The sequence below is a fragment of the Oncorhynchus mykiss genome, chromosome 3 (genome assembly GCF_057628025.1).
Source record: "Oncorhynchus mykiss isolate SJ-2025 chromosome 3, ASM5762802v1, whole genome shotgun sequence".
Taxonomy (NCBI): Eukaryota; Metazoa; Chordata; class Actinopteri; order Salmoniformes; family Salmonidae; genus Oncorhynchus; species Oncorhynchus mykiss.
In genome coordinates, this window is record NC_143024.1 from 47,891,271 (window position 1) to 47,915,190 (window position 23,920).

The 23,920-nt window shown below is 41.0% G+C and overlaps 1 protein-coding gene across 6 annotated transcripts in view; it reads left to right on the top strand.

Annotated features, from left to right (window-relative positions):
* The first annotated feature begins 2,108 nt into the window (after window positions 1-2,108).
* hivep3b (HIVEP zinc finger 3b) overlaps window positions 2,109-23,920 on the top strand; it is an 89,731-nt gene continuing 67,919 nt past the window's right edge. For all 6 annotated transcript variants that reach the window (XR_016494662.1, XM_021596673.3, XM_021596688.3 and 3 more), the window contains exon 1: window positions 2,109-2,358. The gene's annotated coding sequence lies outside the window, so the exon portion shown is untranslated. The remainder of the gene's footprint in view (window positions 2,359-23,920) is intronic.

A 23,920-nucleotide genomic window follows, 5' to 3' on the forward strand; every position in this document is an offset into this window, starting at 1 on the left:
AAAATAGTTCTGCTTTTATAGATTTATTTTTAAAAACCAGTGTGGTGTGACTCCTTGCACATGTACGTGATTCTATGGACATGATTAACACCCTCAAGACAATGCACAATATCAATGGGGAGATGTTTATGGCTTGTTTTGATGTTGAATAACTGTATACTAACATCCCCCACCAGGGAGGCCTAGAAGCCATGACACACTACCTCAGTCAACGACCCACTGGCAAACTGCTATGGGTAGTAAAATGTCACAGAATTATGCCAATCTGTATGTGTTTTTTTTTTCTTTTTTAGAAGAAGAATGTGATTTTCAGCCCTAATAATCCATTCTTGCGACATATTAGACTCTGAAATGCTTAATTGATGACGTATTCGTTCTATTTCAGGGCACAGCAGAGGAACTTCATTGATTCCACTCCTTCATCAATTACAAGCAGTTAACATTTGAAATTCACCCTCACATTTGATGAAATACGTTTTCTTGACATTTTGAATAAGAGGGATGGGGTGGGGGGGTGGGGGGGGGGGGGTAGTACGGATCTACACAGGAAGCCGACGGACAGGAATTCCCTGTTACTTGACGACAGCTTCCACCCTACTCCGCTAAAAAAGTGCCTCCCCATTAGCCAATACAGTCGCATATGTAGGATTTGTAGTACACTATGTCAAACAAACTGACCATCTGGATTAGCGTTTCAGACAGCAGGGTTACCTAGAGGAATGACACGTTTTGTATACATATTATTATTTTCTGGAACCATTACATGCACCCATCTCATTGTTTTTTTTTAACTATTAGAGATATACAAATGTTTTTTGCACCCACCATGCGTCATGTCTTCAATGGTCATGTGAGGTGAAATGTGTATATTTTGGGATGTGAACACTATGTGCTTGACCTGACAAAGATCCATTTCGGATCGAAATGTTGTCAATAAGTGGTGAATTGGGAGCTTTAACTTGTTCTATACTAGTATTCTTTATTAGCCCAGCACCTATGTTTTTAAGGATGTGCGTATGACCACAAACTTTCCTAGCAATGCGAATGCAAAGAGGACTTGGTCCACAAAATAGTTGACGTGAACTGGCAAAAGAGTTGAGTCAATGTGAATACAAAGAGAACTGAGTTATTTTGCTCTCTTTTTTTTACCCCAGAGTTCACTCTAAATAGGACTGAGATCGGTTCTTTTAAAGAGAACTATATGTGAAAACACCCTTAAGTAGCTGAGAAGTATACCAATGTGTTATACCCTCTAAAGTTCTGGGAAAGTGGTGAAAATGTCAGTTTGTAAAGGTTGAGACAAAAAGTAGTTGATGTGGTAACTAAGCTGTCTTTTTTATTGGTAGCAGATAATTATGTTCCGATTCCTGATTTGAATAGCAGATAAGTAGACCAATATGTCACACCCTAAGTTTTTGTCTAAAGTTCTGTGACAGTTGTAAAAATGTAAATTGTTTGGAAGTAGAGGTTAGATTTCATATGCTTTCTGTTTAACTTCAGTGTGGCATATTTTTGTCAAAAGTTGTGTTGTTCACAGTGAATGGTATGTTGGAAGTCTGGGAGTTGATTATATCACAACAGGGCCTTTAGACCGGTCTGCACATTTTAAAGTTTGAATGAGGTGTTTAGCTTAAAGCTGCAATATGTAACTTTTTGGGCGACCCAATTCACATAGAAATATCAATTGTAGATCTGTCATTCTCATTGACAGCAAGTCTAAGAAGAGATTGTAGATATGTTCTATGTGCTATTGCTATTGCTATGATTCACGTGATTAAGTTTCATTTTTGCATCTTTTGGTTTTATACACCAGCTTGAAATACGGAATATAGGGAAATATATTTCACAGCAGTTTAGATTGTACATTGATTTTCTACACTATACTTGCTTTTTTTTGTCACATAAACTGAAATTGGGTAAAAGTGTAAGAGGAATCGTTTTCCAGGTAGTAATTATAAGAAGTATGACGAATATTTAAAGTGGGGACTCTTGCCTTGCAAACCCCATTAATAAGAAGTATGAAGAAGATTTAAAGTTGGAACTTTTGCTTCACAAGTCCCATCTATTTAAAATGTCCTAGCAAGCCAGGCCAATGGGAGACGAGGAAAGGGGGCGGAATCGTTTTGACGTCTCGTGCGGCGGCGGCGCTGAGTGTTTGTGTAGCGCGAGATTGTGTTTTTGTTGTTCTAATCAGCTGAATGTGGTTTCGTAGTTCCAGTTTGACAAGGCGTAGGGAAAGCCCCCCCCCCCAGTTTGTTTAGTGCAAGATCTGCACTGCACACACCGCTAAGGAAATGCGGACTTCTGGCCCTTTCGCTACGGGTTACATTGCTACAGTACCCACACCGTAGCAAGCTGGTAAGTAGTGCTAAACGGTGTAACTTCACGCTATGTATTTTAGTCTTTCGAATGCTTGAGTTCGTGAATAATTTGATGCCATTATGTCCAAGCTCTATGAAATATGAAGAAATATGGTAGTTGTAGGCTAATGCTGTGAAGTATATTTTTCCAATATTTGAGCTGCTCAAGATTCAAGTTGCCTAATCTCAGTGTAAAGTGGACAGTATTATATTGTTACTGTAACGGTATTGGAACTGTGGTACATGCCGTGAATTGAATTGCACTTCCTGACTGTCAAGTCACAGAGTTTCTAAACCCAGAGTCACAACATCGCAAGACTTTCGGCAACGCTTGCGAAACAGACCAACAGACCAGTTCCAGGTTTGGTGTTTGACAACTCAATGAGAGTAATTCTTCCTTAGTTAATGTTCTTGAAATGTAAGGGCACAACCTTGATTCGAGCCAATGTCTTAAGTAGTTGAACACTCCAGCCTCTTGAAGGTGACAAACGGACGTTTTCATTTAATTCAGAAACGACTTCATTATCGAAGGAGGGCCTTTATCTGACGGCTTGCACATGCGCAATTTGGCGCGAGACGACCGTTAGACGCATTTACGTGTTTCTGCGCATGAGTTTCGCGAGCTAACATCGCCATGACATCGCTAAGTGTGATCGTGGATCTCTACTGAAGAAGCAGTTTCTGCCTATCTTCATACTGTACTGTCTTTGATCAAATTCTGAATATGTTATGTTATTATTGATAGGAATGTTGTATTTTGACATAGGATAAAACAAGAATATGCTATATATTTGACATGCGCGCAACTGTCTGTTTGCAATGTGAAAGCAAAGAATACATTCAACCAGTTTTGATTTACTGTTGATAATGAATTCTGGAGAGCGCCCAGTGCCCAGAATGAAATTACGCATAGCCTAGTGATGGGCTGCTTTGTTGGGAAACTTGAGTCGGTTCACTGTAGTGGGTCGCCTGGCTGAAAACACACATTACAATAATTTTTGATCGTGTGAGATCTCCTTATTCTGGTGATATGACATTTTCTGTGCATTGGTCATAGGACATGGTCAATACATTTTTGTTATTGTCTGCGTTTGGTGCGATGCATTCGTGGTTCCTTTTTACACACGCTAAAAGGTACTGCCACCAGGGGCATTTTAGGACAAAAAGTTAGACTATAAAAATATGTTTTGAATGAAATCCTGAAGCGTTTGCTTTGCATCTATTCCTCATTTCCTTTTATATTTTCTATTACCTAATATAGTAATGGGTCATTACTTATTAGTGTGTGTCATTTTAAAATCTGCATACATTTCTTACATTTTTTATACTGTCCTTCATTCAGAGAGAAGTAGCTCGCTCTTTTGGAAGTTTCGAATTTTCACTGTGTACATTCCTAATAATCTCATTCACAACCCATCAGTGTTTCATTACAAATAAATCTACCCATTTCAATAATCTGTTTCCTCCCTCTTTATTATTTTCCCTGTACAAGTGTCATTACAGTTTAAGTGTAATACTGACTAGCACCACCAAGACATTTTCTGACAGAATGTGTCCAAGATGCTCTCCTCTGCAATTGGTTGGTTGGTCGCTTCATTTTGTTCTTCGATTTGATTTATAATTGATTTCTGCCTCCTCTCCTAACAGCTAAGTAGAGGATGTCACTTCAATAATGTGTTGAAATATATTATTTCACTTACAATGTGTACTGTATTGAAACATAAACATTGTATTTTAATGGTATTGGTCGCATACACATACTGTATTTAGTAGATGTTATTGCGGGTGTAGTGAAATGCTTGTGTTCCTAGCTCCAACAGTGCAGTAATATCTAAGACGCACACACAAAAAAAAGTCAAATAATGGAATTTAGACATTTTAGGAGGAGGTGTGTGTGTGTGTGTGTGTGTGTGTGTGTGTGTGTGTGTGTGTGGTGCATTCGGAAAGTATTCAGACCCCTTGACCTTTTTCACATTTTGTTACATTACAGGCTTACTCTAAAATTGATTAAATAAATAAAAATCCTCAACAATCTACACACACTACACCATGATGACAAAGCAAAAACTGGTATTTAGAAATTGTTGCAAATATATAAAATGTAAAAAATGGATCACATTTACATAAGTGTTCAGACCTTTTACTCAGTACTTTGTATGATGCTATAAGCTTGGCACACCTGTATTTGAGGAGTTTCTCACATTCTTCTTCTCTGCAAATCCTCTCAGGCTCTTTCAGGATGGATGGGGAGTGTCGCTGCACAGCTATTTTAAGGTCTCTCCAGAGATGTTCAATCAGGTTCAAGTCCGGGCTCTGGCTGGGCCACTCAAGGACATTCAGAAACTTGTCCCGAAGTCACTGCTGCGTTATCTTAGCTGTGTGCTTAGGCTCGTTGTCCTGCTGAAAGGTGAAAGGTGAACCTTTGCCCAAGTCTGAGGCCCTGAGTGCTCTGGAGCAGGTTTTCATCAAGGATCTCTCTGTACTTTTCTCCGTTCATCTTCATCTTTCCCTCAATCCTGCCTCTGAAAAACAGATTGGGGTCCATTATGAGGATCCGGTTGGCGAGTGGCTAATCTGCCTTTGCCATCGGTACTATTGGCCAACGTACAATCGCTGGAGAATAAAGTGGACAAACTAAAAGCACGTACATCCTACCAATGGGACATTAACTGTAATATCTTATTTCACTGAGTCGTAGCTGAACGACAACATGAATAACATACAGCTGTATCGGCAGATTAGAACAGCAGCCTCTGGTAAAACACGGGGCGGGGGCCTATGCATTTATCTAAACAACAGCTGGTGCACGATATCTTAGGAAGTCTCGAGGTTTTGCTCACCTGAGGTAGTGTGGTCTACAGCTTATGAGATACTCTATCTACCTAGAGTTTTCATCTGCATTTTTTTGGTAGCTGTCTACATACCACCACAGACCGATGATGGCACTAAGACCGCACTCAATGAGCTGTATACGGTCATAAGCAAACAGGAAAACGCCCATCCAGAGGCAGCCAGGGACTTTAATGCAGGGAAACTTAAATCTGTTTTACCTCATTTCTACCAGCATGTTAAATGTGCAACCAGAGGGAAAATAACTCTAGACCATCTTTACTCCATACACAGAGACGCGTACAAAGGTCTCCCTCGCTCTCCATTTGGCAAATCTGACCATAATTCTATCCTCCTTAAATTAAAGCAGGAAGCACCAGTGACTCTAAATAAAAAAGTGGTCAGATGAAGCAGTTGCTAAACTACAGGACTGTTTTGCTAGCACAGACTGGAATATGTTCTGGGATTCTTCCGATGGCATTGAGGAGTACACCACATCAGTCACTGGCTTTGTCAGTAAGTGCATCGGTGACTTCGTCCCCACAGTGACAACGTACATAACCCAAACAGAAGCCATGGATTACAGGCAACATCTGCACTGAGCTAAAGGCTAGAGCTGCCACTTTCAAGGACCGGGACTCTAACCCGGAAGCTTATAAGAAATCCTGCTATGCCCTCAGAAGAACCATCATACAGGCAAAGCGTGGATACAGGACTAAGATCAATTTGTACTACACTGGCTCCGACGCTCGTCGGATGTGGCAGGGCTTGCAAACTATTACAGACTACAAACAGAAGCACCGCCGCGAGCTGCCCAGTGACACGAGCCTACTAGATGGGCTGAATTACTTCTATGCTTGCATCGAGGCAAATAACACTGGTGCGTGCATTAGGGCATCAGCTGTTCCGGATGACTGTGATCATGCTCTCCACAGGCGATGAGAGTAAGACCTTTTTAAACAGGCCAACATTCACAAGGCCACAGTGCCAGACGGATTACCAGGACGTGTACTCCAAGCATGCGCTGATCAACTGGCAAGTGTCTTCACTGACATTTTCAACCTCTCCCTGTCTGAGTCTGTAATACCAACATCATCTTTCAAGCAGACCACCATAGTCCCTGTGCCCAAGAAGACTAATTCAACCTCCCTAAATGACTACAGACCCATAATACTCACGTCTGTAGCCATGAAGTGCTTTGAAAGGCTGATCATGGCTCACAACACCATTATCCCAGAAACCCTAGACCCACTGGAATTTTCATACCGGCCCAACAGATCCACAGATGATGGAATCTCTATTGCACTTCACACTGCCCTTTCACACCTGGACAAAAGGAACACCTATGTGAGAATGCTATTCACTGACTACAGTTTAGCATTCAACACCATAGCTTATTGATGAGCTTTTGAGAACACTAAGGTCCCTGGAACTAAACACCTCCCTCTGCAACTGGATCCTGGAATTCCTAACGTGCCGCCCCCAGGTGGTAAGAGTAGGTAACAACACATTCGCCATGTTGATCATCGACACGGGACCCCTCGGGTGCGTGCTCAGTCCCCTCTTGTAATCCCTGTTCACTCATGACCGCACAGTCAGGCATGACTCCAACACCATTAAGTTTGACGATGACACAACAGTGGTAGGCCTGATCACCGACAATGATGAGACAGCCTATAGGGGGGAGGTCAGAGACCGGACAGTGTGCTGCAAGGACAACAACCTCTCCCTCAACATGATCAAGACAGAGGAGATGATTGTGGACTACAGGAAAAGGAGGACCGAGCACGCCCCCATTCTCATAGATGTAGCTGTAGTGGAGCAGGTTGAGCGCTTCAAGTTCCTTGCCGTCCACCTCAACAACAAACTAGAATGGTCCAAACACACCAAAACAGTCATAAAGAGGGCATGGCATAGCCTATTCCCCCTCAGGAGACTGAAATGATTTGGCATAGATCCTCAAAAAGTTCTACAGCTGCACCATTGAGCGCATCCTGACGGGTTGCATCCCTGCCTGGTATGGCAACTGCTCGGCCTCCGACCGCAAGGCACTACAGAGGGTAGTGCTTACGGCCCAGTACGTCACTGGGGCCAAGCTTCCTGCCATCCAGGACCTCTATACCAGGCGGTGTCAGAGGAAGGCCCTAGTCATAGACTGCTCTCTTTATCGCACAGCAACTGGTACCGGAGCGCCAAGTCTAGGTCCAAGAGGCTTCTGAACAGCTTCTACCCCCAAGCCATAAGACACTTGAACATCTAGACTATTTGCATTGCCCCCCCTTCTTTTACGCTGCATGTACATATTACCTCGACGAACCGGTGTCCCCACACATTGACTCTGTACCGGTACCCCCTGTACATAGCCTCGCTTTTGTTATTTTACTGCTGCTCTTTAACCTCTCTGTGCAAGTGTTCCGCTAGCGACCCACCTCGACAACATCCGGTGAAATTGCAGGGCGCCAAATTCAAAATACAGAAAGAGTCATAATAAACGTTCATAAAAATTGTTATACATCGGCTTAAAGATGAACTTCTTGTTAATCCAGCCGCTTTGTCAGAATTCAAAAAGGCTTTACGGCGAAAGCATAAGAAGCTATTATCTGATTATAGCACAACCAGTAAACAAAGAGGGTAGCATATTTCAACCCTGCAGGCGCTACACAAAATGCAGAAATAAAATATAAAACATGCATTACCTTTGACGAGCTTCTTTTGTTGGCACTCCAATATGTTCCATAAACATCACAATTGGTCCTTTTTGTTCGATTAATTCCGTCCATATATATCCAAAATTTCCATTTATTTGGCGCGTTTGATCCAGAAAAAAACAGCTTCCAAATTGCGCAACATCACTACAAAATATTTCAAAAGTTGCCTGTAAACTTTGCCAAAACATTTCAAACTACTATGGTAATACAACTTTAGGTATTTTTAAATGTTAATAATCGATCAAATTGAAGACGGGTCTATCTGTGTTCAATACAGGAAAACAACAAACCAAGCTACTTTTCAAGTCTTGCGCAACTCTCAACAGTGTTACGAAGTTCCTAGATGGCCGTACTTCTTCATTGCACAAAGGAATAACCTCAACCAAATTCCAAAGACTGGTGACATCCAGTGGAAGTGGTAGGAACTGAAAACAAGTTCCTAAGAAATATATTTTCCCAATGAGAAATAACTGAACAGACAGAGACCTAAAAAAAGAAAAAAATCTGAACGGTTAGTCCTCGGGTTTTGCCTGCTACATAAGTTCTGTTATACTCACAGACATGATTCAAACAGTTTTAGAAACTTCAGAGTTTTCTATCAAAATCTACTAATAATATGCATATCTTATATTCTTGGCATGAGTAGCAGGAAGTTGAAATTGGGCACGCTATTTATCCAAAAGTGAAAATGCTGCCCCCTACCTTAAGAAGTTAATTATTTGTTACTTTTATGTCTTTTTCCTTGGTATTTTTCTTAACTGCATTGTTGGTTAAGGGCTTGTAAGTAAGCATTTCACTGTAAGGTCTACACCGGTTGTATTCGGTGCATGTGACAAATAAGATTTGTTTTGATAAACTATACACAACAGCCGTGATGCAACATTCAAGAAGACACTCATTGTTTGACATGTGTTGATGTTGGTCGCATACACATACTGTATTTAGTGGTGCAGCAGTCTCTCTCAGTGTTAGAGGCGTCAGTACAAGCCCTGGTTCGATTCCAGGCTGTATCAAAACCGGCTGTGATTGGGAGTCCCATAGGGCGGCGCATAATTGGCCCAGTGTCGTCCAGGTTAGGGCTTGGCCGGGGTAGTCAGTCATTGTAAATAAGAATTTGTTTTTAACTGATTTGCTTAGATAAAAAAATATATATATGTTGGACATATGTTGGCCTTTTGTAGTGAAAGTGGAAATAATTGGTGATCTGACAGGATCTGGCAGCACCACTTGTTGGATATCTGGCCATGGTCTCATTTTAAGAGAGGCAGTGCTGAGTCAGACATGGGCCTTACAGCCCTGAACTAACAGGCAGATTAAGAACATACTGTGGAGTGATGTATACACTAGCTGTTTTAGTTTAGCTCTCCCTCAGCACATGCTACCTACAAATCTTATATCTGGCCTGTCTTAACAGTTGGCTGCCCGCAATCACTGCTGGATTGTGGCGGTCTTACTTTGCTGAAAAATAACACGCAGGGGTTATCATTAGGACATGCTTGGAAAAGCAGGCAAAATAAAATATAGGTGGATTTATGACTATTTAATTGCACCCCGGGTAAGGTGGCACTTTGCTGGTAATACCAGTTTAAGCTAATGAACAGAAGAAGATAAATGCACTATTAAAGGGATAGTTCTGTATTTTGGCAATGAAACCCTTTTTCTACTTCCTCAGAGTAGTGGATTCCTCAGAGTGGATACCTTTTTTTATGTATCTGTGTCCAGTATGATGGAATTTAGAGGTAGTTTTGTGAGCCAATTGCGATAATGCTAGTTAGAAACATCCTTCATACTGGACGCAGAGACATACAAATGGTATCCATGAGTTAATCTGACTCTGGGGAGGTAGATAAAGAGCCTCATTGCCAAAATCCCAAGAATAATTTAGTGGTTAAGTTTCCAACCTTCCACGATGAAGCAGCCAGTTTTCTTAAGAGAAATGATCTGGTTATGATATCATTGCCATGCTCTGATCTAGGTTGCCTATACTGCACCAACAAAACACCACCTCTAAACTTCATAGAGACAACAGTTAACCTCTAGGGGCCAGTTTCCCTGATACAAATTAAGCCTAGTTCTGAACTAAAAAGCATGGTCAATGGCCCCTAGTCTAAATGCCTAGATCCAGACCTTGCTACACAGTCTTTCCTCTGGGGCTGCAGTGAAGTCAGTGAAGTACAGTTATGCTCTTGTGCTGAGGGGGGATCAGTGTAGAGAGGCCAATATGAAATTATTTCCTCAGAGAATGGTGTTTGAGCCACTTGTGCTGGTGGGGGACAGCAGCACTAGCTCAGCATGGAGCCTGGGAGGTTTTGGGTTTGTTTCTTCGGGAAGGTCAATTGTTTGAAGTCATTGTAAAGTAAACCACTTGATCATTAAAACCATTTAGTGCTTACTCCGATAAGCACTAAATGGTTGTGGTGAAAATGGTCAAAAGTTATAGGTTGAGTTTTTATAAGTTGGCAGAAGAGGGACACCTGCTTGTGTAACCTTTTATTTTACTAGACTTGTTAAGTATGATTACTTTGATATAAAACTTCAACTGAATGTTATTGTAGAACCTCTCATAACTTTACCAGTGGGTGATTTTTTTTATAGGGGTGAATGCTAAATATACTAGCTATTCAAGATTTTGGCATTCACTGTTTGATAGGAATTTGAATAGTCCCAATATATCAGCACGCAGGCTGTGCAGCACGCAGGCTGTGCAGCACGCAGGCTGTGCAGCACGCAGGCTGTGCAGCACGCAGGCTGTGCAGCACGCAGGCTGTGCAGCACGCAGGTACATGTATTGTGTGTGTGGGTGGGTGCGTGCATCATGTGTAGCTTGTGTTTATGTTCGTGTCTGAGTAACTGTGACCATGACTCTGTGGCTGCTATTGTAGTTGTACATTTCCCTTGCTTTGGCCTGCCTGTGTTCATTAAAAGTACACACACACACACAACCTTTTCATGTCCCTGCTGCTGGTCATTAATCCTGTTCTCTGAAACACAAGGGAATAATAGAACCACTGTGGCCCTCAGAGAAGAGGGAGCCAGGAACAAGGCCCTGGACACACAGATTTTCGTGGGGGGGGCTGAAAACAAGAGACCTGGAGCACTGTTCAGGAAGCCAACTGGCCCACTAGCCTGATTATTTCAGTAAGGTCATTAATTAATTGTGAAGGCACAACATGCATCCTTAAAATGTAGACCAGAGATCATCAATTAGATTCAATTGCGGGCCAAACATTTCTAAAAACCTGTATTCACTTTGCCATTATGGGGTATTGTGTGTAGATTGATGAGGAAAGCATTTTATTTAATCCATTTTAGAATAATGCTGTAACGTAACAAAATGGGAAGGTGTCTGAATACTTTCCGAATGCCTTGTATATCCATGGCCCAGACCCATCCTAGTGTGTTGGCTACCTCAACGAATGAGTCTTCGGTAGCAGACTCGACTGATGTTATTGTGGTTGGTTCTGCAGTAAGCGTAGATGGGGAGGATGTTGTTACTGTAACCCTCCTTACTCCCACAGTAGTTAATCATTACATGTGCTCATATCTACCAACAGAACATGGGCTCATATGAGGGCTTTTGCATGGCTCAGTTGTCAAATAGCTCCCTACATGAAATGGTCTAATGGTACCCAATGCCTGTAACCACACAAGGCCTTTAGGTAACAGCTCTCCCACTGAGGTTTAGTGTGTGGAGAAAATATTGTCTGTTCTACTTCTGCCTGGGTGATATCTTTGTGTAAACTGAAGTTGGCTGTGACAATCCCTCATGTTATAGGCTCCTTTTGGGAGAGGGAATGCAGAGAAAGTATGTGTGTCTGCTTAGTCTCTTGTGCAACAGTGGCAGTGTGACTGCAGTGTCATACACCACACTTACTGTATGTCTGTAGTGGCAGGCTATTATTGGTAAGAACAGTGTTTTGGAGGGGTGTCTTGTTTTAGGAATGGATAAGAAAGCTACTGCCCATGCAGTGTCTGCTGTCCAGAGCTGGTAACTGGTCTCTTTCATCTCATTGACATGGGATACCATTGAAATGGAGGCTTACCTGTAACCTTCACACATTAACATTTTTCATGTGGATGCAGGGTCCAAATGACCAGCGCTAGATAGTGCTGTGTGGTTGGTGACAGAATCACCAGATACTCAGCAAACAGTAGACATTTGACTTCAGTTTCTTGTAGGGTGAGGCCTACAAGAATTCCCCTGGCCAATTCGTTGATATACACTACCGGTTAAAAGTTTTAGAACACCTACTCATTCAAGTTTTTTGTTATTTTTACTATTTTCTACATTGTAGAATAATAATGACAACATCAAAACTATGAAATAACACATGTAGAATCATGTAGTAACCAAAAAAGTCTTAAACAAAACTAAATATATTTTATTTTTGAGATTCTTCAAATAACCACCCTTTGCCTTGATGACAGCTTTGCACACTATTGGCGTTCTCTCAACCAGCTTCACCTGGAATGCTTTTCAACAGGAGGAGTTGCCACATATGCTGAGCACTTGTTGGCTGCTTTTTCTTCACTCTGCGGTCCGACTCATCCCAAACCATCTCAATTTGGTTGAGGTCGGGTGATTGTGAAGGCCAGGTCATCTGTTACAGCACTCCTCACTCTCCTTCTTAGTAAAATTGTCCTTACACAGCTTGGAGGTGTGTTGGGTCATTGTCCTGTTGAAAAACAAATGATAAGCCCAAACCAGATGGGATGGCATATCTCTGCAGAATACTGTGGTAGCCATGCTGGTTAAGTGCCTTGATTTTTTAAAAATTTGTTAAAATCCGACAGTGTCACCAGCAAAGCACCATCACACCACCTCCTCCGTGCTTTACGGTGGGAAATACATGCGGAGATCATCCGTTCATCCACACTGCGTCTCACAAAGACACGGCGGTTGGAACCAAAAATCTCCAATTTGGACTCTAGACCAAAGGACATATTTCCACTGGTCTAATGTCCATTGCTCATGTTTCTTGGCCCAAACAAGTCTCTTCTTCTTATTTGTGTACCTTTTTAGTAGTGGTTTCTTTGCAGCAATTTGACCATGACGGCCCGATTCACACAGTCTCCTCTGAACAGTTGATGTTGAAATGTGTTAGTTGAACTCTGTGAAGCATTTATTTGGGCTGCAATTTCTGAGGCTGGTAACTCTAATGAACGTATCCTCTACAGAATAGGTAATTCTGGGTCTTCCTTCCCTATGGTGGTCCTCATGAGAGCAAGTTTTTTTTGCCAATTTTTAACCTCACACTTGTTGTTTGTGTACATGGATTTTATAATGTATGTTTTTATTTCCCCCAACACCACTTTCCATACATCTGTATAGCAGGCCCTCATGGCAAATTGAGTCTCAAGCTTTAAAAAAAATCAACACAGCATGAGAAGACTTTGCCTTTGTTTGTTTGTTTGTCAATTAGGGTGTGCAGGGTGAATGTGGTCTGTTGTATGGTAATTTGGTAAAAAGCGTATTTGACACTTGCTCAGGTTTCTGTTGATGCATACCCCCACGGTAGTTATTTTGGTCAAATTTGTCTCCATTTTTGTGGATTGGGGTGATCAGTCCTGGGTTCCAAATATTGGGGAATATGCCAGAGCTGAGGATGCTGTTGAAGTAAAGTTGAATTTGTGGTCTGTATATTTTATAATTTAATTTAGGATACCATCAACCCCACAGGCCTTTTTGGGATGGGGGGTTTGTATTTTGTCCTGTAGTTCATTACATGTAATTGGATAATCCAGTGTGTTCTGGTAGTCTTTAATAGTTGATTCTAAGGTTTGTATTTGATCATGTATATATTTTTCTGTTTGTTCTTTGTTATAGAGCCAAAAAGATTGGAGAAGTGGTTTATCCATACATCTCTGTTTTGGTTGGATAACTCATCTTTGTTTAGTTTTACAATTTTCCCAGAAGTGGTTAGATTCTATGGATTCTTCAATTACATTGAGATTATTTCTGATGTGCTGTACCTTCTTTTTCCGTGGTGTATTTCTGTGTTATAGTGATGGCGTATTCTCAGATTTTCTGGGTCTCTGTTTTTGGTTGGATAGGTTTCTCAATTTCTTTCATAGGTTTTTGCATTCTTCATTTGTCATGGTTAATTTTCTTACGTTGTTTGCTTGACAATTGTAGATTTGCTAGGGAAGCTGAGGTCAAATATACTGTTTAGGTTTCCTACTGCCAAGTCTACACCTTCACTATTACAGTGAAACATATTGTCTAGAAGGGATTGAATTTGTTGTTGCCTAATTGTTTTTTGGTAGATTTCCACACTACTTTCCTTCTACCTATAGCATTTCTTAAAATGATTCAGTTCTTTTGGCTTTGATGCCTTATGATTGACCATAGCTCTGTTCAAGTAGTGTGATTTTTGCTGTGATCTGATACGGGTGTCAGTGGACTGACTGTGAATGCTCTAAGAGACTGGGTTGAGGTCAGTGATAAAGTAGTCTACAGTACTACTGCCAAGATATGAGCTAAAGGTGTACCTACCATTGAGTATGTACATACTGTCAAGACGTTGCCCTGTTTGGTGAGGTTTATGACCCCCCCCCCCCCCCCAGTAAATACCATGGTAACATCAAAAGTTTTGGGAATGGAACAATATTTTCCCTTCACAACCAGTTGAAAGTGTCCGTTGGTACTTAAAGAATATGATGTCAGATCAGTTTGTTTCTGGGACATTATATCTGATGATAAGACAACATAAATTGTATCTTGGAAAGTCTACACGTTCTAATTATCAGATTCACATGGAATTGGTGTTCAATTTAAATGTTTAAATATGAAACTATTTGTGAAAAGATTAAATGTAATTTTAGCCTCCTAAATAAGATAATTGTTTCATAGTAAAACGTAGGCCCAAGTGAACAGACTTTGGTTGAGAACTATAAAACACGCCCTTCTCTCCCCCGGTACAAAAGCCTGTTGGTGGAAGTCAAACTTCGTTCCCGACGACATGAGGACTGGTGTCCATATGTTTAAAAGGGCTAATTTCAACGTGGAGGTGATGATCACCACGTTGAAATGGAGAATTTCGACAAGACTAGCCAGAATACAGCGCGAGCTGATTATGGCAACTTGGTATGAACTTTGAATGATTATTCACTGAAGAAGAAGTGATACCTCCCAGACGTTGAGATATCAGCTGTAAACGTACGTGGCCTAGGAAAGGACAGACAATCTTAAGAACGACAGGGTACTTTAACCTATCCGCTCTACAACACTACGGCCAGAAAGATTCTTCAAAAGACAATGGTGATCTCTGCTGGGTAAACCAGTCTTCCATCTTTGACCCATCTATCGAAGCACAGCTCAGAGGGAATGGGCTTATTCGAATGCGTAAGTATTATTAGTAAGTATTTACTGTAGCATAGCTTCTCAAGATCTGATAGATTCAATCCCTTTGTTCCTCAGTCTTCCCTCTCTTTCATTCAAACCCAACCCCCTTCCTTTGTGTAGCCAGCCGTCATATCGGGTTAGTCCACTAGGGGCTTTTCATGACATTATTAGTAGTGTGTGTGTGTGTGTGTGTGTGGTTATTTAGCTTATTAGCTAGGGTTTGTGCAGATAACCAAGTAATTACGACAATCAGAATGAGATCGATCGAGGTGACGATTAATAATTCACTGCTATTGATATAAAAGATCTTCAGATCTTTAAGAGTGGATTCGGGAGATAACAGCTCTATGTAAATGAATGATTCCATGGTACCCCAGGTTATTAATAGTTTAATTCAATCAAGTAATCAATTAAACATTATGTAATTGATTTGATAAAATAGCATGTCATATAATTTAATCATACTAGAGTCACGACAATACCCAGCGTCCGACAGAGCTGCAGGAGTTGTGACCCTTTTTTTGTTGGTTATGTTGATGTGTCTAGGGGGCATATGGGGGAGGGAATGCTGTCACCTCCAGGTAGGGGGTTGTCCCCCTGTGTGCTGAGAGGGTGTCAGGTTCTGGCATTTAGGTTGCTACAGAATAGTAAATCCCTGGGCCTGAACATTGATCTCCCCTTCTAGGATGGAGAAGCTGTCATCGTTAAAGTATGGAGATTCTATTGTGGGGATATAGGTAGCATACATGAGGACATTTTTCTCTGAGATTATTTCCTTATTCATTTCTAGCCAGATGTAAAATGTTCCTGTTTTGACTAATTTATTAGGTCTGATCTATACCAAATGAGCATGCCCCCTGTCTCTTCCCTGTTTCACATCTGCTCCTGTGTGAGGTGCTGGGGCTACTCTGTTGCATTGAGATCAGGCCAGATGCATTACTTGCAAATTTATTGATTGGTCTTGCAGGCAAGGCATTGCATTTCAGTGTGGGACAGACAGAGGTTTTATAGGTCCCAGGATACACAGGCCCTCAGCTGAGTGTGTTGGAGGGTACACCCTGTTTTCACAACTTCCCAGAACTTAACTTTAACAAGTCTTCATTGTTAATCTTAATTGTACCATTTAACTTCCCGACTAGTGACACGCTATTCAATGAAGATAATGGCTGAAAATCAAGTAAAGCTATTTTTTGCACAAAACATTAACTAAAAAAAGCTTGTTTCGAAGCCAAAACTTGGACACAATATGTCAGCTGTCTTGTACTTTACCTCCCTAATCTGTTCATCTCAAATGTGTTCTCGCTTTCTCTTGCTCGCTCTTCTCTTTGCCACACTCTCTCCCTCTACCCTTCTTCCCCACACCCCCTTTTCTGTCCATGTGTAGTATCTACATGTCCTCTTTAGGCTCAGCCTGGTCACACCTCAGTGGTTAAGTGAGGGAGGTATGTGTCTGTCTGTGCCTGTGCATGCCAGAGAAAAAAGGAGAAATTACCAAAACATACAGGAGCCAAGCAGACTAGGCTACACCTCCTCAGTATCTCTTTCCCGATCAAGCTTTCCACTCCTCTGTAACCTGTCTCCCCTGTGAGAGTAGCAGTGCTCTGAGCAAGGCTGTCTCTGTGTTCCTTTGTGCTTGTGTGGAAGCCGTCTAGGTCAGTGGTCCCCAACCACTGGGCCGCGTGCCGGTCCCCGGCAAATTCGCTACCGGGCCGCACGGAAAGGATAAATAATGTATTTTAAAAAATCTGTAAAATAATATTTATAGGCTATTTGTGCAGTAATTACATTGAACTTGATGCAGTCTGTTGGTCCTTTTTTTTTTACCACTAATATCTCTGTCACGTCCACAACAGTTTACAGATTTTGAACTTGAGTAATGCGGCTGGTAACCTAGTGGTTAGAGTGTTGGGCCAGTAAATCTCAAAAATCTGTCGTTCTGTCCCTGAACAAGCAGCTAACCCACTGTTCCTAGGTCGTCATTATAAATAAGAATTTGTTCTTAACTGACTTGCCTAGTTAAATAAAATGTAAAAAATGCATGCGCCGCGAGTTCATCACGGTCTGTGTGCGCTGTGTTGCCCACTGACTTTGTACTAGCTAACTTCGTTTGCTGACATGAATAAAAACAAACAATGTTGCTGGAGAGCTTCTTCGGAAGGGGTAAGGGAGATAAAAGGCCCAACAATTATGTTTACAATGCAGAGCCCGAGACTGCAAAAAAAGAGAGCCTCATTCAATAGAAAATGAGTCCTACCTAAAATATGGCTTTATTGCAACAGGTGACTCACATGCTCCACGCCCCCTGTGCATAGTATGTGGAGATCTCTTGCCAGAGTGTTTGTGTTATGAGAGACACTGCAGAGATTTCTTTCAGGAAAAAAAGTCACCACTGGCAGCACATTTCAATGACGATGAATGGGTCGCAGAAACTTGCTTACCTGTGCGACCTATTCAACCTGCTCAACAAACTCAATCTGTCACTTCAGGGGAGAATGACAACTGTCTTTAAGTTGGCAGATAAAGTGGCTGCATTCAAAGCCAAACTGGAAATGTGGGGACGGCGAGTGGACAGGGGCATATTTGACATGTTTCAAACATTAGCAGGATTTTGGGAGAGATTGAGACTGAGCCGTCTTTCTCCCAGCTGGTGCGTGATCACCTAGCTTCGCTGTCAACGGCCTTCGAGCGTTATTTCCCAACCGCCAAAGACCCACGAAGTGCGAAGGAATGGATCTGCAACCCATTTGTGAATGTCCCAGGTGAATCGTCCATGTCCGTGCAGGAAGAAGAAACTCCTTGAGGTTCCAAATGACGGTGGCCTTAAGTATGTTTGAGAACTTCTTCATCTCTGCCAACCTGGATTAAAATCAAGGCTGAATATCCCGAGAGAGCCACAAAAGCACTGAAAACGTTGCTTCCATTTCCAACATCCTATCTCTGTGAAGCAGAGTTTTCCGCAATGATGGCAACAAAAACGAAATTACTGGACTGGACATAAGGAACACCTGTGTCACTGTCTCCCATCACCCCTAGATGGAACCGTCTTGTTGCCCGGGAAACAAGCTCCCACTGATTCGGCGACATGGTGAGTTGCAATGTTTTTATTATATGGTCATTAGAGAAAAATATGCACTTAGTTTTTTTTATAGTTAGACCTACTTAAACTAAAATGTTATGAAAAAGTGTCTATACTAAACTTATAGGCCTAATCGATATTCCGGTCATGTCGGGATCTGCTGAGTGAATCTTGCTGACGGGAGACGCTCCAGAAAAGCCCCCACAGCGGATAGATGTACTTTACCATTGCCACCAATGCTCCTTATAGGACACATCACTGCACTCTATACTCCTCTGTAAACTGGTCATCTCTGTATACCTGTCGCAAGACCCACTGGTTGATGCTTATTTATAAAACTCTCTTAGGCCTCACTCTACTGCAGCCCTCATTCTCCACATACAACACCTGTTCTGCCAGTCACATTCTGTTAAAGGTCCCGAAAGCACACACATCCCTGGGTCGCTCGTCTTTTCAGTTCGCTGCAGCTAGTGACTGGAACGAGCTGCAACAAACACTCAGACAGACAGGACAGTTTCATCTCAATTTCTTCATTCAAAGATCATGGACATTATTATTGACAGTTGTGGCTGATTCTACCTTCTTGCCCTTTGTGCTGTTATCTGTGCCAAATAATGTTTGCACCATGTTTTGTGCTGCTACCATGTTGTTGTCATGTTGTGCTGCTACCATGCTGTGTTGCTGCCTTGCTATGTTGTCTTAGGTCTCTCTCTATGTAGTGTTGTCGCTCTTGTTGTGATGTGTGTTTTGTCCTATATTTATATATTTAAACATTTTAATCGCAGGATGCCTTTTGGTAGGCCGTCATTGTAAATAAGAATTTGTTCTTAACTGCCTTGCCTAGTTAAATGAAATCTCTCCAACACTACTGTCTGTGGTGCACCTTGTTCAGCCCACGGCAATGCTGTCTGTCTTGCCTGGTGTGCTTGTATGACATAAACACACGCATTCACTTTTAATTGTTGCCCCCAGGTGTGTTGGTGTGTGTGTGTGCAGCATAGGGTGGGCTGCACCAAAATGGTTTAAATTAATCTTAGATTAGACTTAGATTAATAGATTAATCTAGACTTTGTAAATGTAGGTTTATAATTAATCAGAGATGTGTTGCACAATTTAATGTTAAGCCTAATCTAAGGTTAAATCAATACACGTCATAAGGGTTCAGCATAGCAATTTGTTCTAATTATTTTTCCTATGGAAAAAAAACAGCCTTGCTCGCTTGCTTGCTTGCTAGCAAGGTGAGTTTTCACTTTGTACTAAATTCTGAAATTAATTGCACTTTTTTTGTCAAAGTAGTTAGCTAGCTCGTTGAGTTTTACAAACATAAGCTAAAGGAAATAGCATTTCAATCACACCAAAAACAGCACCTACACTGACATTTGATTAATTTAAACCCCCCATTCAGTCTTTGTAATTGTATTTTTAAATCACCACTGTATGTCTAGTAAATCTGTGTTTATTTAATGAAAATAACACCAATACACTACCGGTCAAAAGTTTTAGGACACCTACTCATTCAAGGGTTTTTCTTTATTTTAAAAATGTTCTACATCTGTGAATGATAGGCTGTTTCTCTTTGCTTATTTCAGCTGTTCATGCCATAATATGGACTTGGTATTTTACCAAATAGGGATATCTTCTGTCCCCCCCCCCCACCTTTTCACAACACAACTGATTGGCTCAAACACATTACATTTAACAAGGCACACCTTTTATAATTTAAATGCATTCCAGGTGACCTCATGAAGCTGGATGAGAGGATGCCAAGAGTGTGCAAAGCTGCCATCAAGGCAGAGGGTGGCTACTTTGAAGTATCTCAAATATAAAATATATTTAGATTTATTTTACACCTTTTTTTTGGTTTTACATGATCACGTGTTATTTCATAGTTTTGATGTCTGCACGCCGCCATGTTTGTTTTTCCGCAACCATCAAAGATAAGCAGTTACAAGAGGAGATGGGTCTGTGTGCAGTATGCATGTTGAAGGGGGTGTGTCGTCTACCATCAATAACTTACGGAAGTTTACTTGAAAGACGAGTGAACCATCCCTTCATCTCATTTTGCCAACATCTTTAGTCTGACTGATATTTGTGACAACCAGAATGCATGGCGCCACACATAGCTGGCAATCAAATCAAATTTATTTTTAAATACCTTTTTACATGAGCAGATTATGCTTACACAGAAACTCAGCCTAAAATGCCAAACAGCAAGCAATGCAGATGTAGAAGCACTGTGGCTACAAAAAACCTCCCTAGGAAGGCAGAAACCTAGAGGAACCAGGCTCTGAGGGGTGGCCAGTCTTCTTTTGGCTATGCTGGGTGGAGATAAGAGTACATTGCCATTAAATTAAGTCTACCCCCTCCTTTTTCGAACATTCTGTTAAAAATCGCGCAACTTTTCAGCGTCCTGCTACTATATAGTATATGCATATGATTAGTATGTGTGGATAGAAAACACTCTGAAGTTTCTAAAACTGGTTAAATCACGGCTGTGACTATAACAGATTGTGTGTTTCATCGAAAAGCGCAAGAAAAACTGCTCTCTGAAAGCTAAAAATAATTTCCATGCGTCACTTTCATGGGTTGTTAAAAGGGCACAAAATTAATTATGGACCTGCATGCAATTCCTACAGATTCCACACGATGTCGTGTGACCATTGTCGTCATTTTCCAGGGACTTTTTTGTTGGTGAATCCAACTAACTGGATTCAATTTCTTCCGGTCTCAGCCAGGATGTTGTGAGGTGCACATTTTCAGCCATTGATTTGAAGACGAGGAGCTATTGAATACACATCGCCCTGTAATCATTTTGATAGATTATAAACGTTTACTAATACCTAAAGTTGGATTACAAAAGTATTTCGAAGTGTTTTGTGAAAGTTTATCGTCTACTTTTTTAATTTAAAAAAATGACGCTGCGTTTTAAAACAATGTTTTTTTCTGAATCACACAGCTTCCATAGAAAGCTATTTTGGGTATATATGGACCGATTTTAAACGACAAAAAGACCCAATAGTGATGTTTATGGGGCATATAGGAGTGCCAAGAAAGAAGCTCGTCAAAGGTAATGAATGTTTTATATTTTATTTCTGCGTTTTGTGTAGCGCCGGCTAAGCTAAATCTTTGTTTACGTCGCATTCAGGCATTTTGGGGTGTTGCATGCTATCAGATAATAGCTTCTCATGCTTTCGCCGAAAAGCATTTTAAAAATCTGACTTGTTGGCTAGGTTCACAACGAGTGTAGCTTTAATTCAATACCCTGCATGTGCATTTTGATGAACGTTTGAGTTTTAACGAGTACATTTAGCATTTAGCGTAGCGCATTTGCATTTCCAGGTGTCTACTTGAGACATCTGCGTCTCAAGTAGGAGCAAGAAGTTAAGGCCATATCGTTGCGTTAGCTCATCATAATCAGTACAACCTTCAAAAAAGTATTTGCAAATCATATGAGGAGGTGGAACACACCTCAATTCAAACTGTTAGAAAATAAAACTTAGTCAGAAAATAATTTGAAATTGACAAGTTGAAACAGCCTATAAATAATTAGCAGGCAGCATGCCTTGGTTTGAGGGCAGTGGGGGTTAACTGTCCTGTTGCGTAACAATCACATTTTGGAACAGACTGCATTCTGACATCATGCGCATTAAAAAAAAACTCATGCAGGGGTGACTGTTAGAGATATTTAGAGCTCAAGCTTGAATAAGGTAAAAAATAAAACCCTGCGGAATCTCATTTAACTGCAATGACCCTTTGAACCTCCAGTGGCAGTTTTAGATTTCATCTCTAAATTATTATTTTTTAAGTTATTTTAAAACAATGGCTCAAAAAATATTACATTTGATCCTGGTTTGGATTAAATAAAATTTATTTTAGAAGTATTACATTGAACAATGATTATTTTACAACTAGGTCTATTGTTTTTCACAACATGATTGATAGCTCAACCTTGATTTAACACAGTTTAAGAGTTAATCCATGTTGGTTCTACACAATCACACATTTGTAGGGTGGGTGTGGAAGGGGGCGTGGCAATGGGCTTGGTCAGCCAATCGTCATGGCTACATTTCTTACACCCTCATCTTGGCGTTAGAGAGATGTTTGCATTTTTAAGCCATTTTCCTGCAATGCTACAATTTTCTCCATGGAACTGAGAGAATTGTTTTAAACTAAACACTAATGTCCTTTTGCTCAGTCGTGCACTGGGGCCTCCCACTACTCTTCTATTCTGGTTAGGGCCAGTTTGCGCTGTTCTGTGAAGGGAGTAGTACACAGCGTTGTACGAGATCTTCAGTCTCTTGGTCATTTCTGGCATGGAATAGCCTTCATTTCTTTGAACAAGAATAGACTGACGAGTTTCAGAAGTAAGGTCTTTATTTCTGGCCATTTTGAGCCTGTAATTGAACCCACAAATGCTGATGCTCTAGATACTCAACTTGTCTAAAGAAGGCCAGTTTTATTGCTTCTTTAATTAGAACAACAGTTTTCAGCTGTGCTAACATACTGTAATTGCAAAAGGGCTTTCTAGTGATTAATTTGCCTTTTTAAAATTATAAACTTGGATTAGCTAACACAACGTGTCATTGGAACACAGGAGTGATGGTTGCTGATATTGGGCTTCTGTACACCTATGTAGATATTCCATTTTTAAAAACTAATCTGTTTCAGGCTACAATTGTCATTTACAACATTAACCATGTCTACACTGTATTTCTGATCAATTTGATGTTATTTTAATGGACAAAACATACATTGTCTTTCTTTCAAAAACAAGGACATTTCTAAGTGACCCTAAACTTTTGAATGGTAGTGTACTTTATATTTCACACCCAAGGATTACAATGGCAGGAAAATCCCTTCATTTGCATGCCACCAATATACCTCTACCTGTAAGGCTGAAGGTTTCTAACACTGCATCTCAGTGCAAGAGGCGTCACTACAGTCCCTGGTTCGAATCCAGGCTCTATCACATCCAGCCGTGATTGTAAGTACCATAGGGCGGCGCGTTATTGGCCCAGTTTCTTACGGGTTTGGTCAGGGTAGGTAGTCAATGTAAATAAGAGTGTGTTCTTAACTGAGTTAAATAAAGGGAAAAAAATGTAACAGAACAAAAAGCAGACATTGTGGGTAGGTTAGGAATGCTGATGTGCGCAAAATTTTACGTGACGTCATACCTACGTTTATATAGGTATGCACAGCAACTTTGACATCGGTTTTTAACATTACCGTTAAACTAGACATATGGCCGATACCGATGTTGGCATTTTTAGCTAATATCAGCCGATTCCGATATGTTCACCGATATATCATGCATCCGTACTTTTAGGGGTGCCAGCTTGTCCAGTGCTGAGAAATCTACCCTGGAAGAGTTCCTATGCTCTATCGACATCAGACCAGTCTACCTGTCCTAGCAGTTTATTCAATTGTTCTATGACAGTTTGAGTGATCTGGTCCTGATGGTATTGTGACAATTTACCAGGTTTTTATTCTTACTTTCCTAGTGCAGTTTATTCCCTTATGCAATTACACCACTTAGGGATATCTTGTGATTATTGGATACCATAATGAGATCAATGGCAGTAAGACTGGTTACACAGATTCT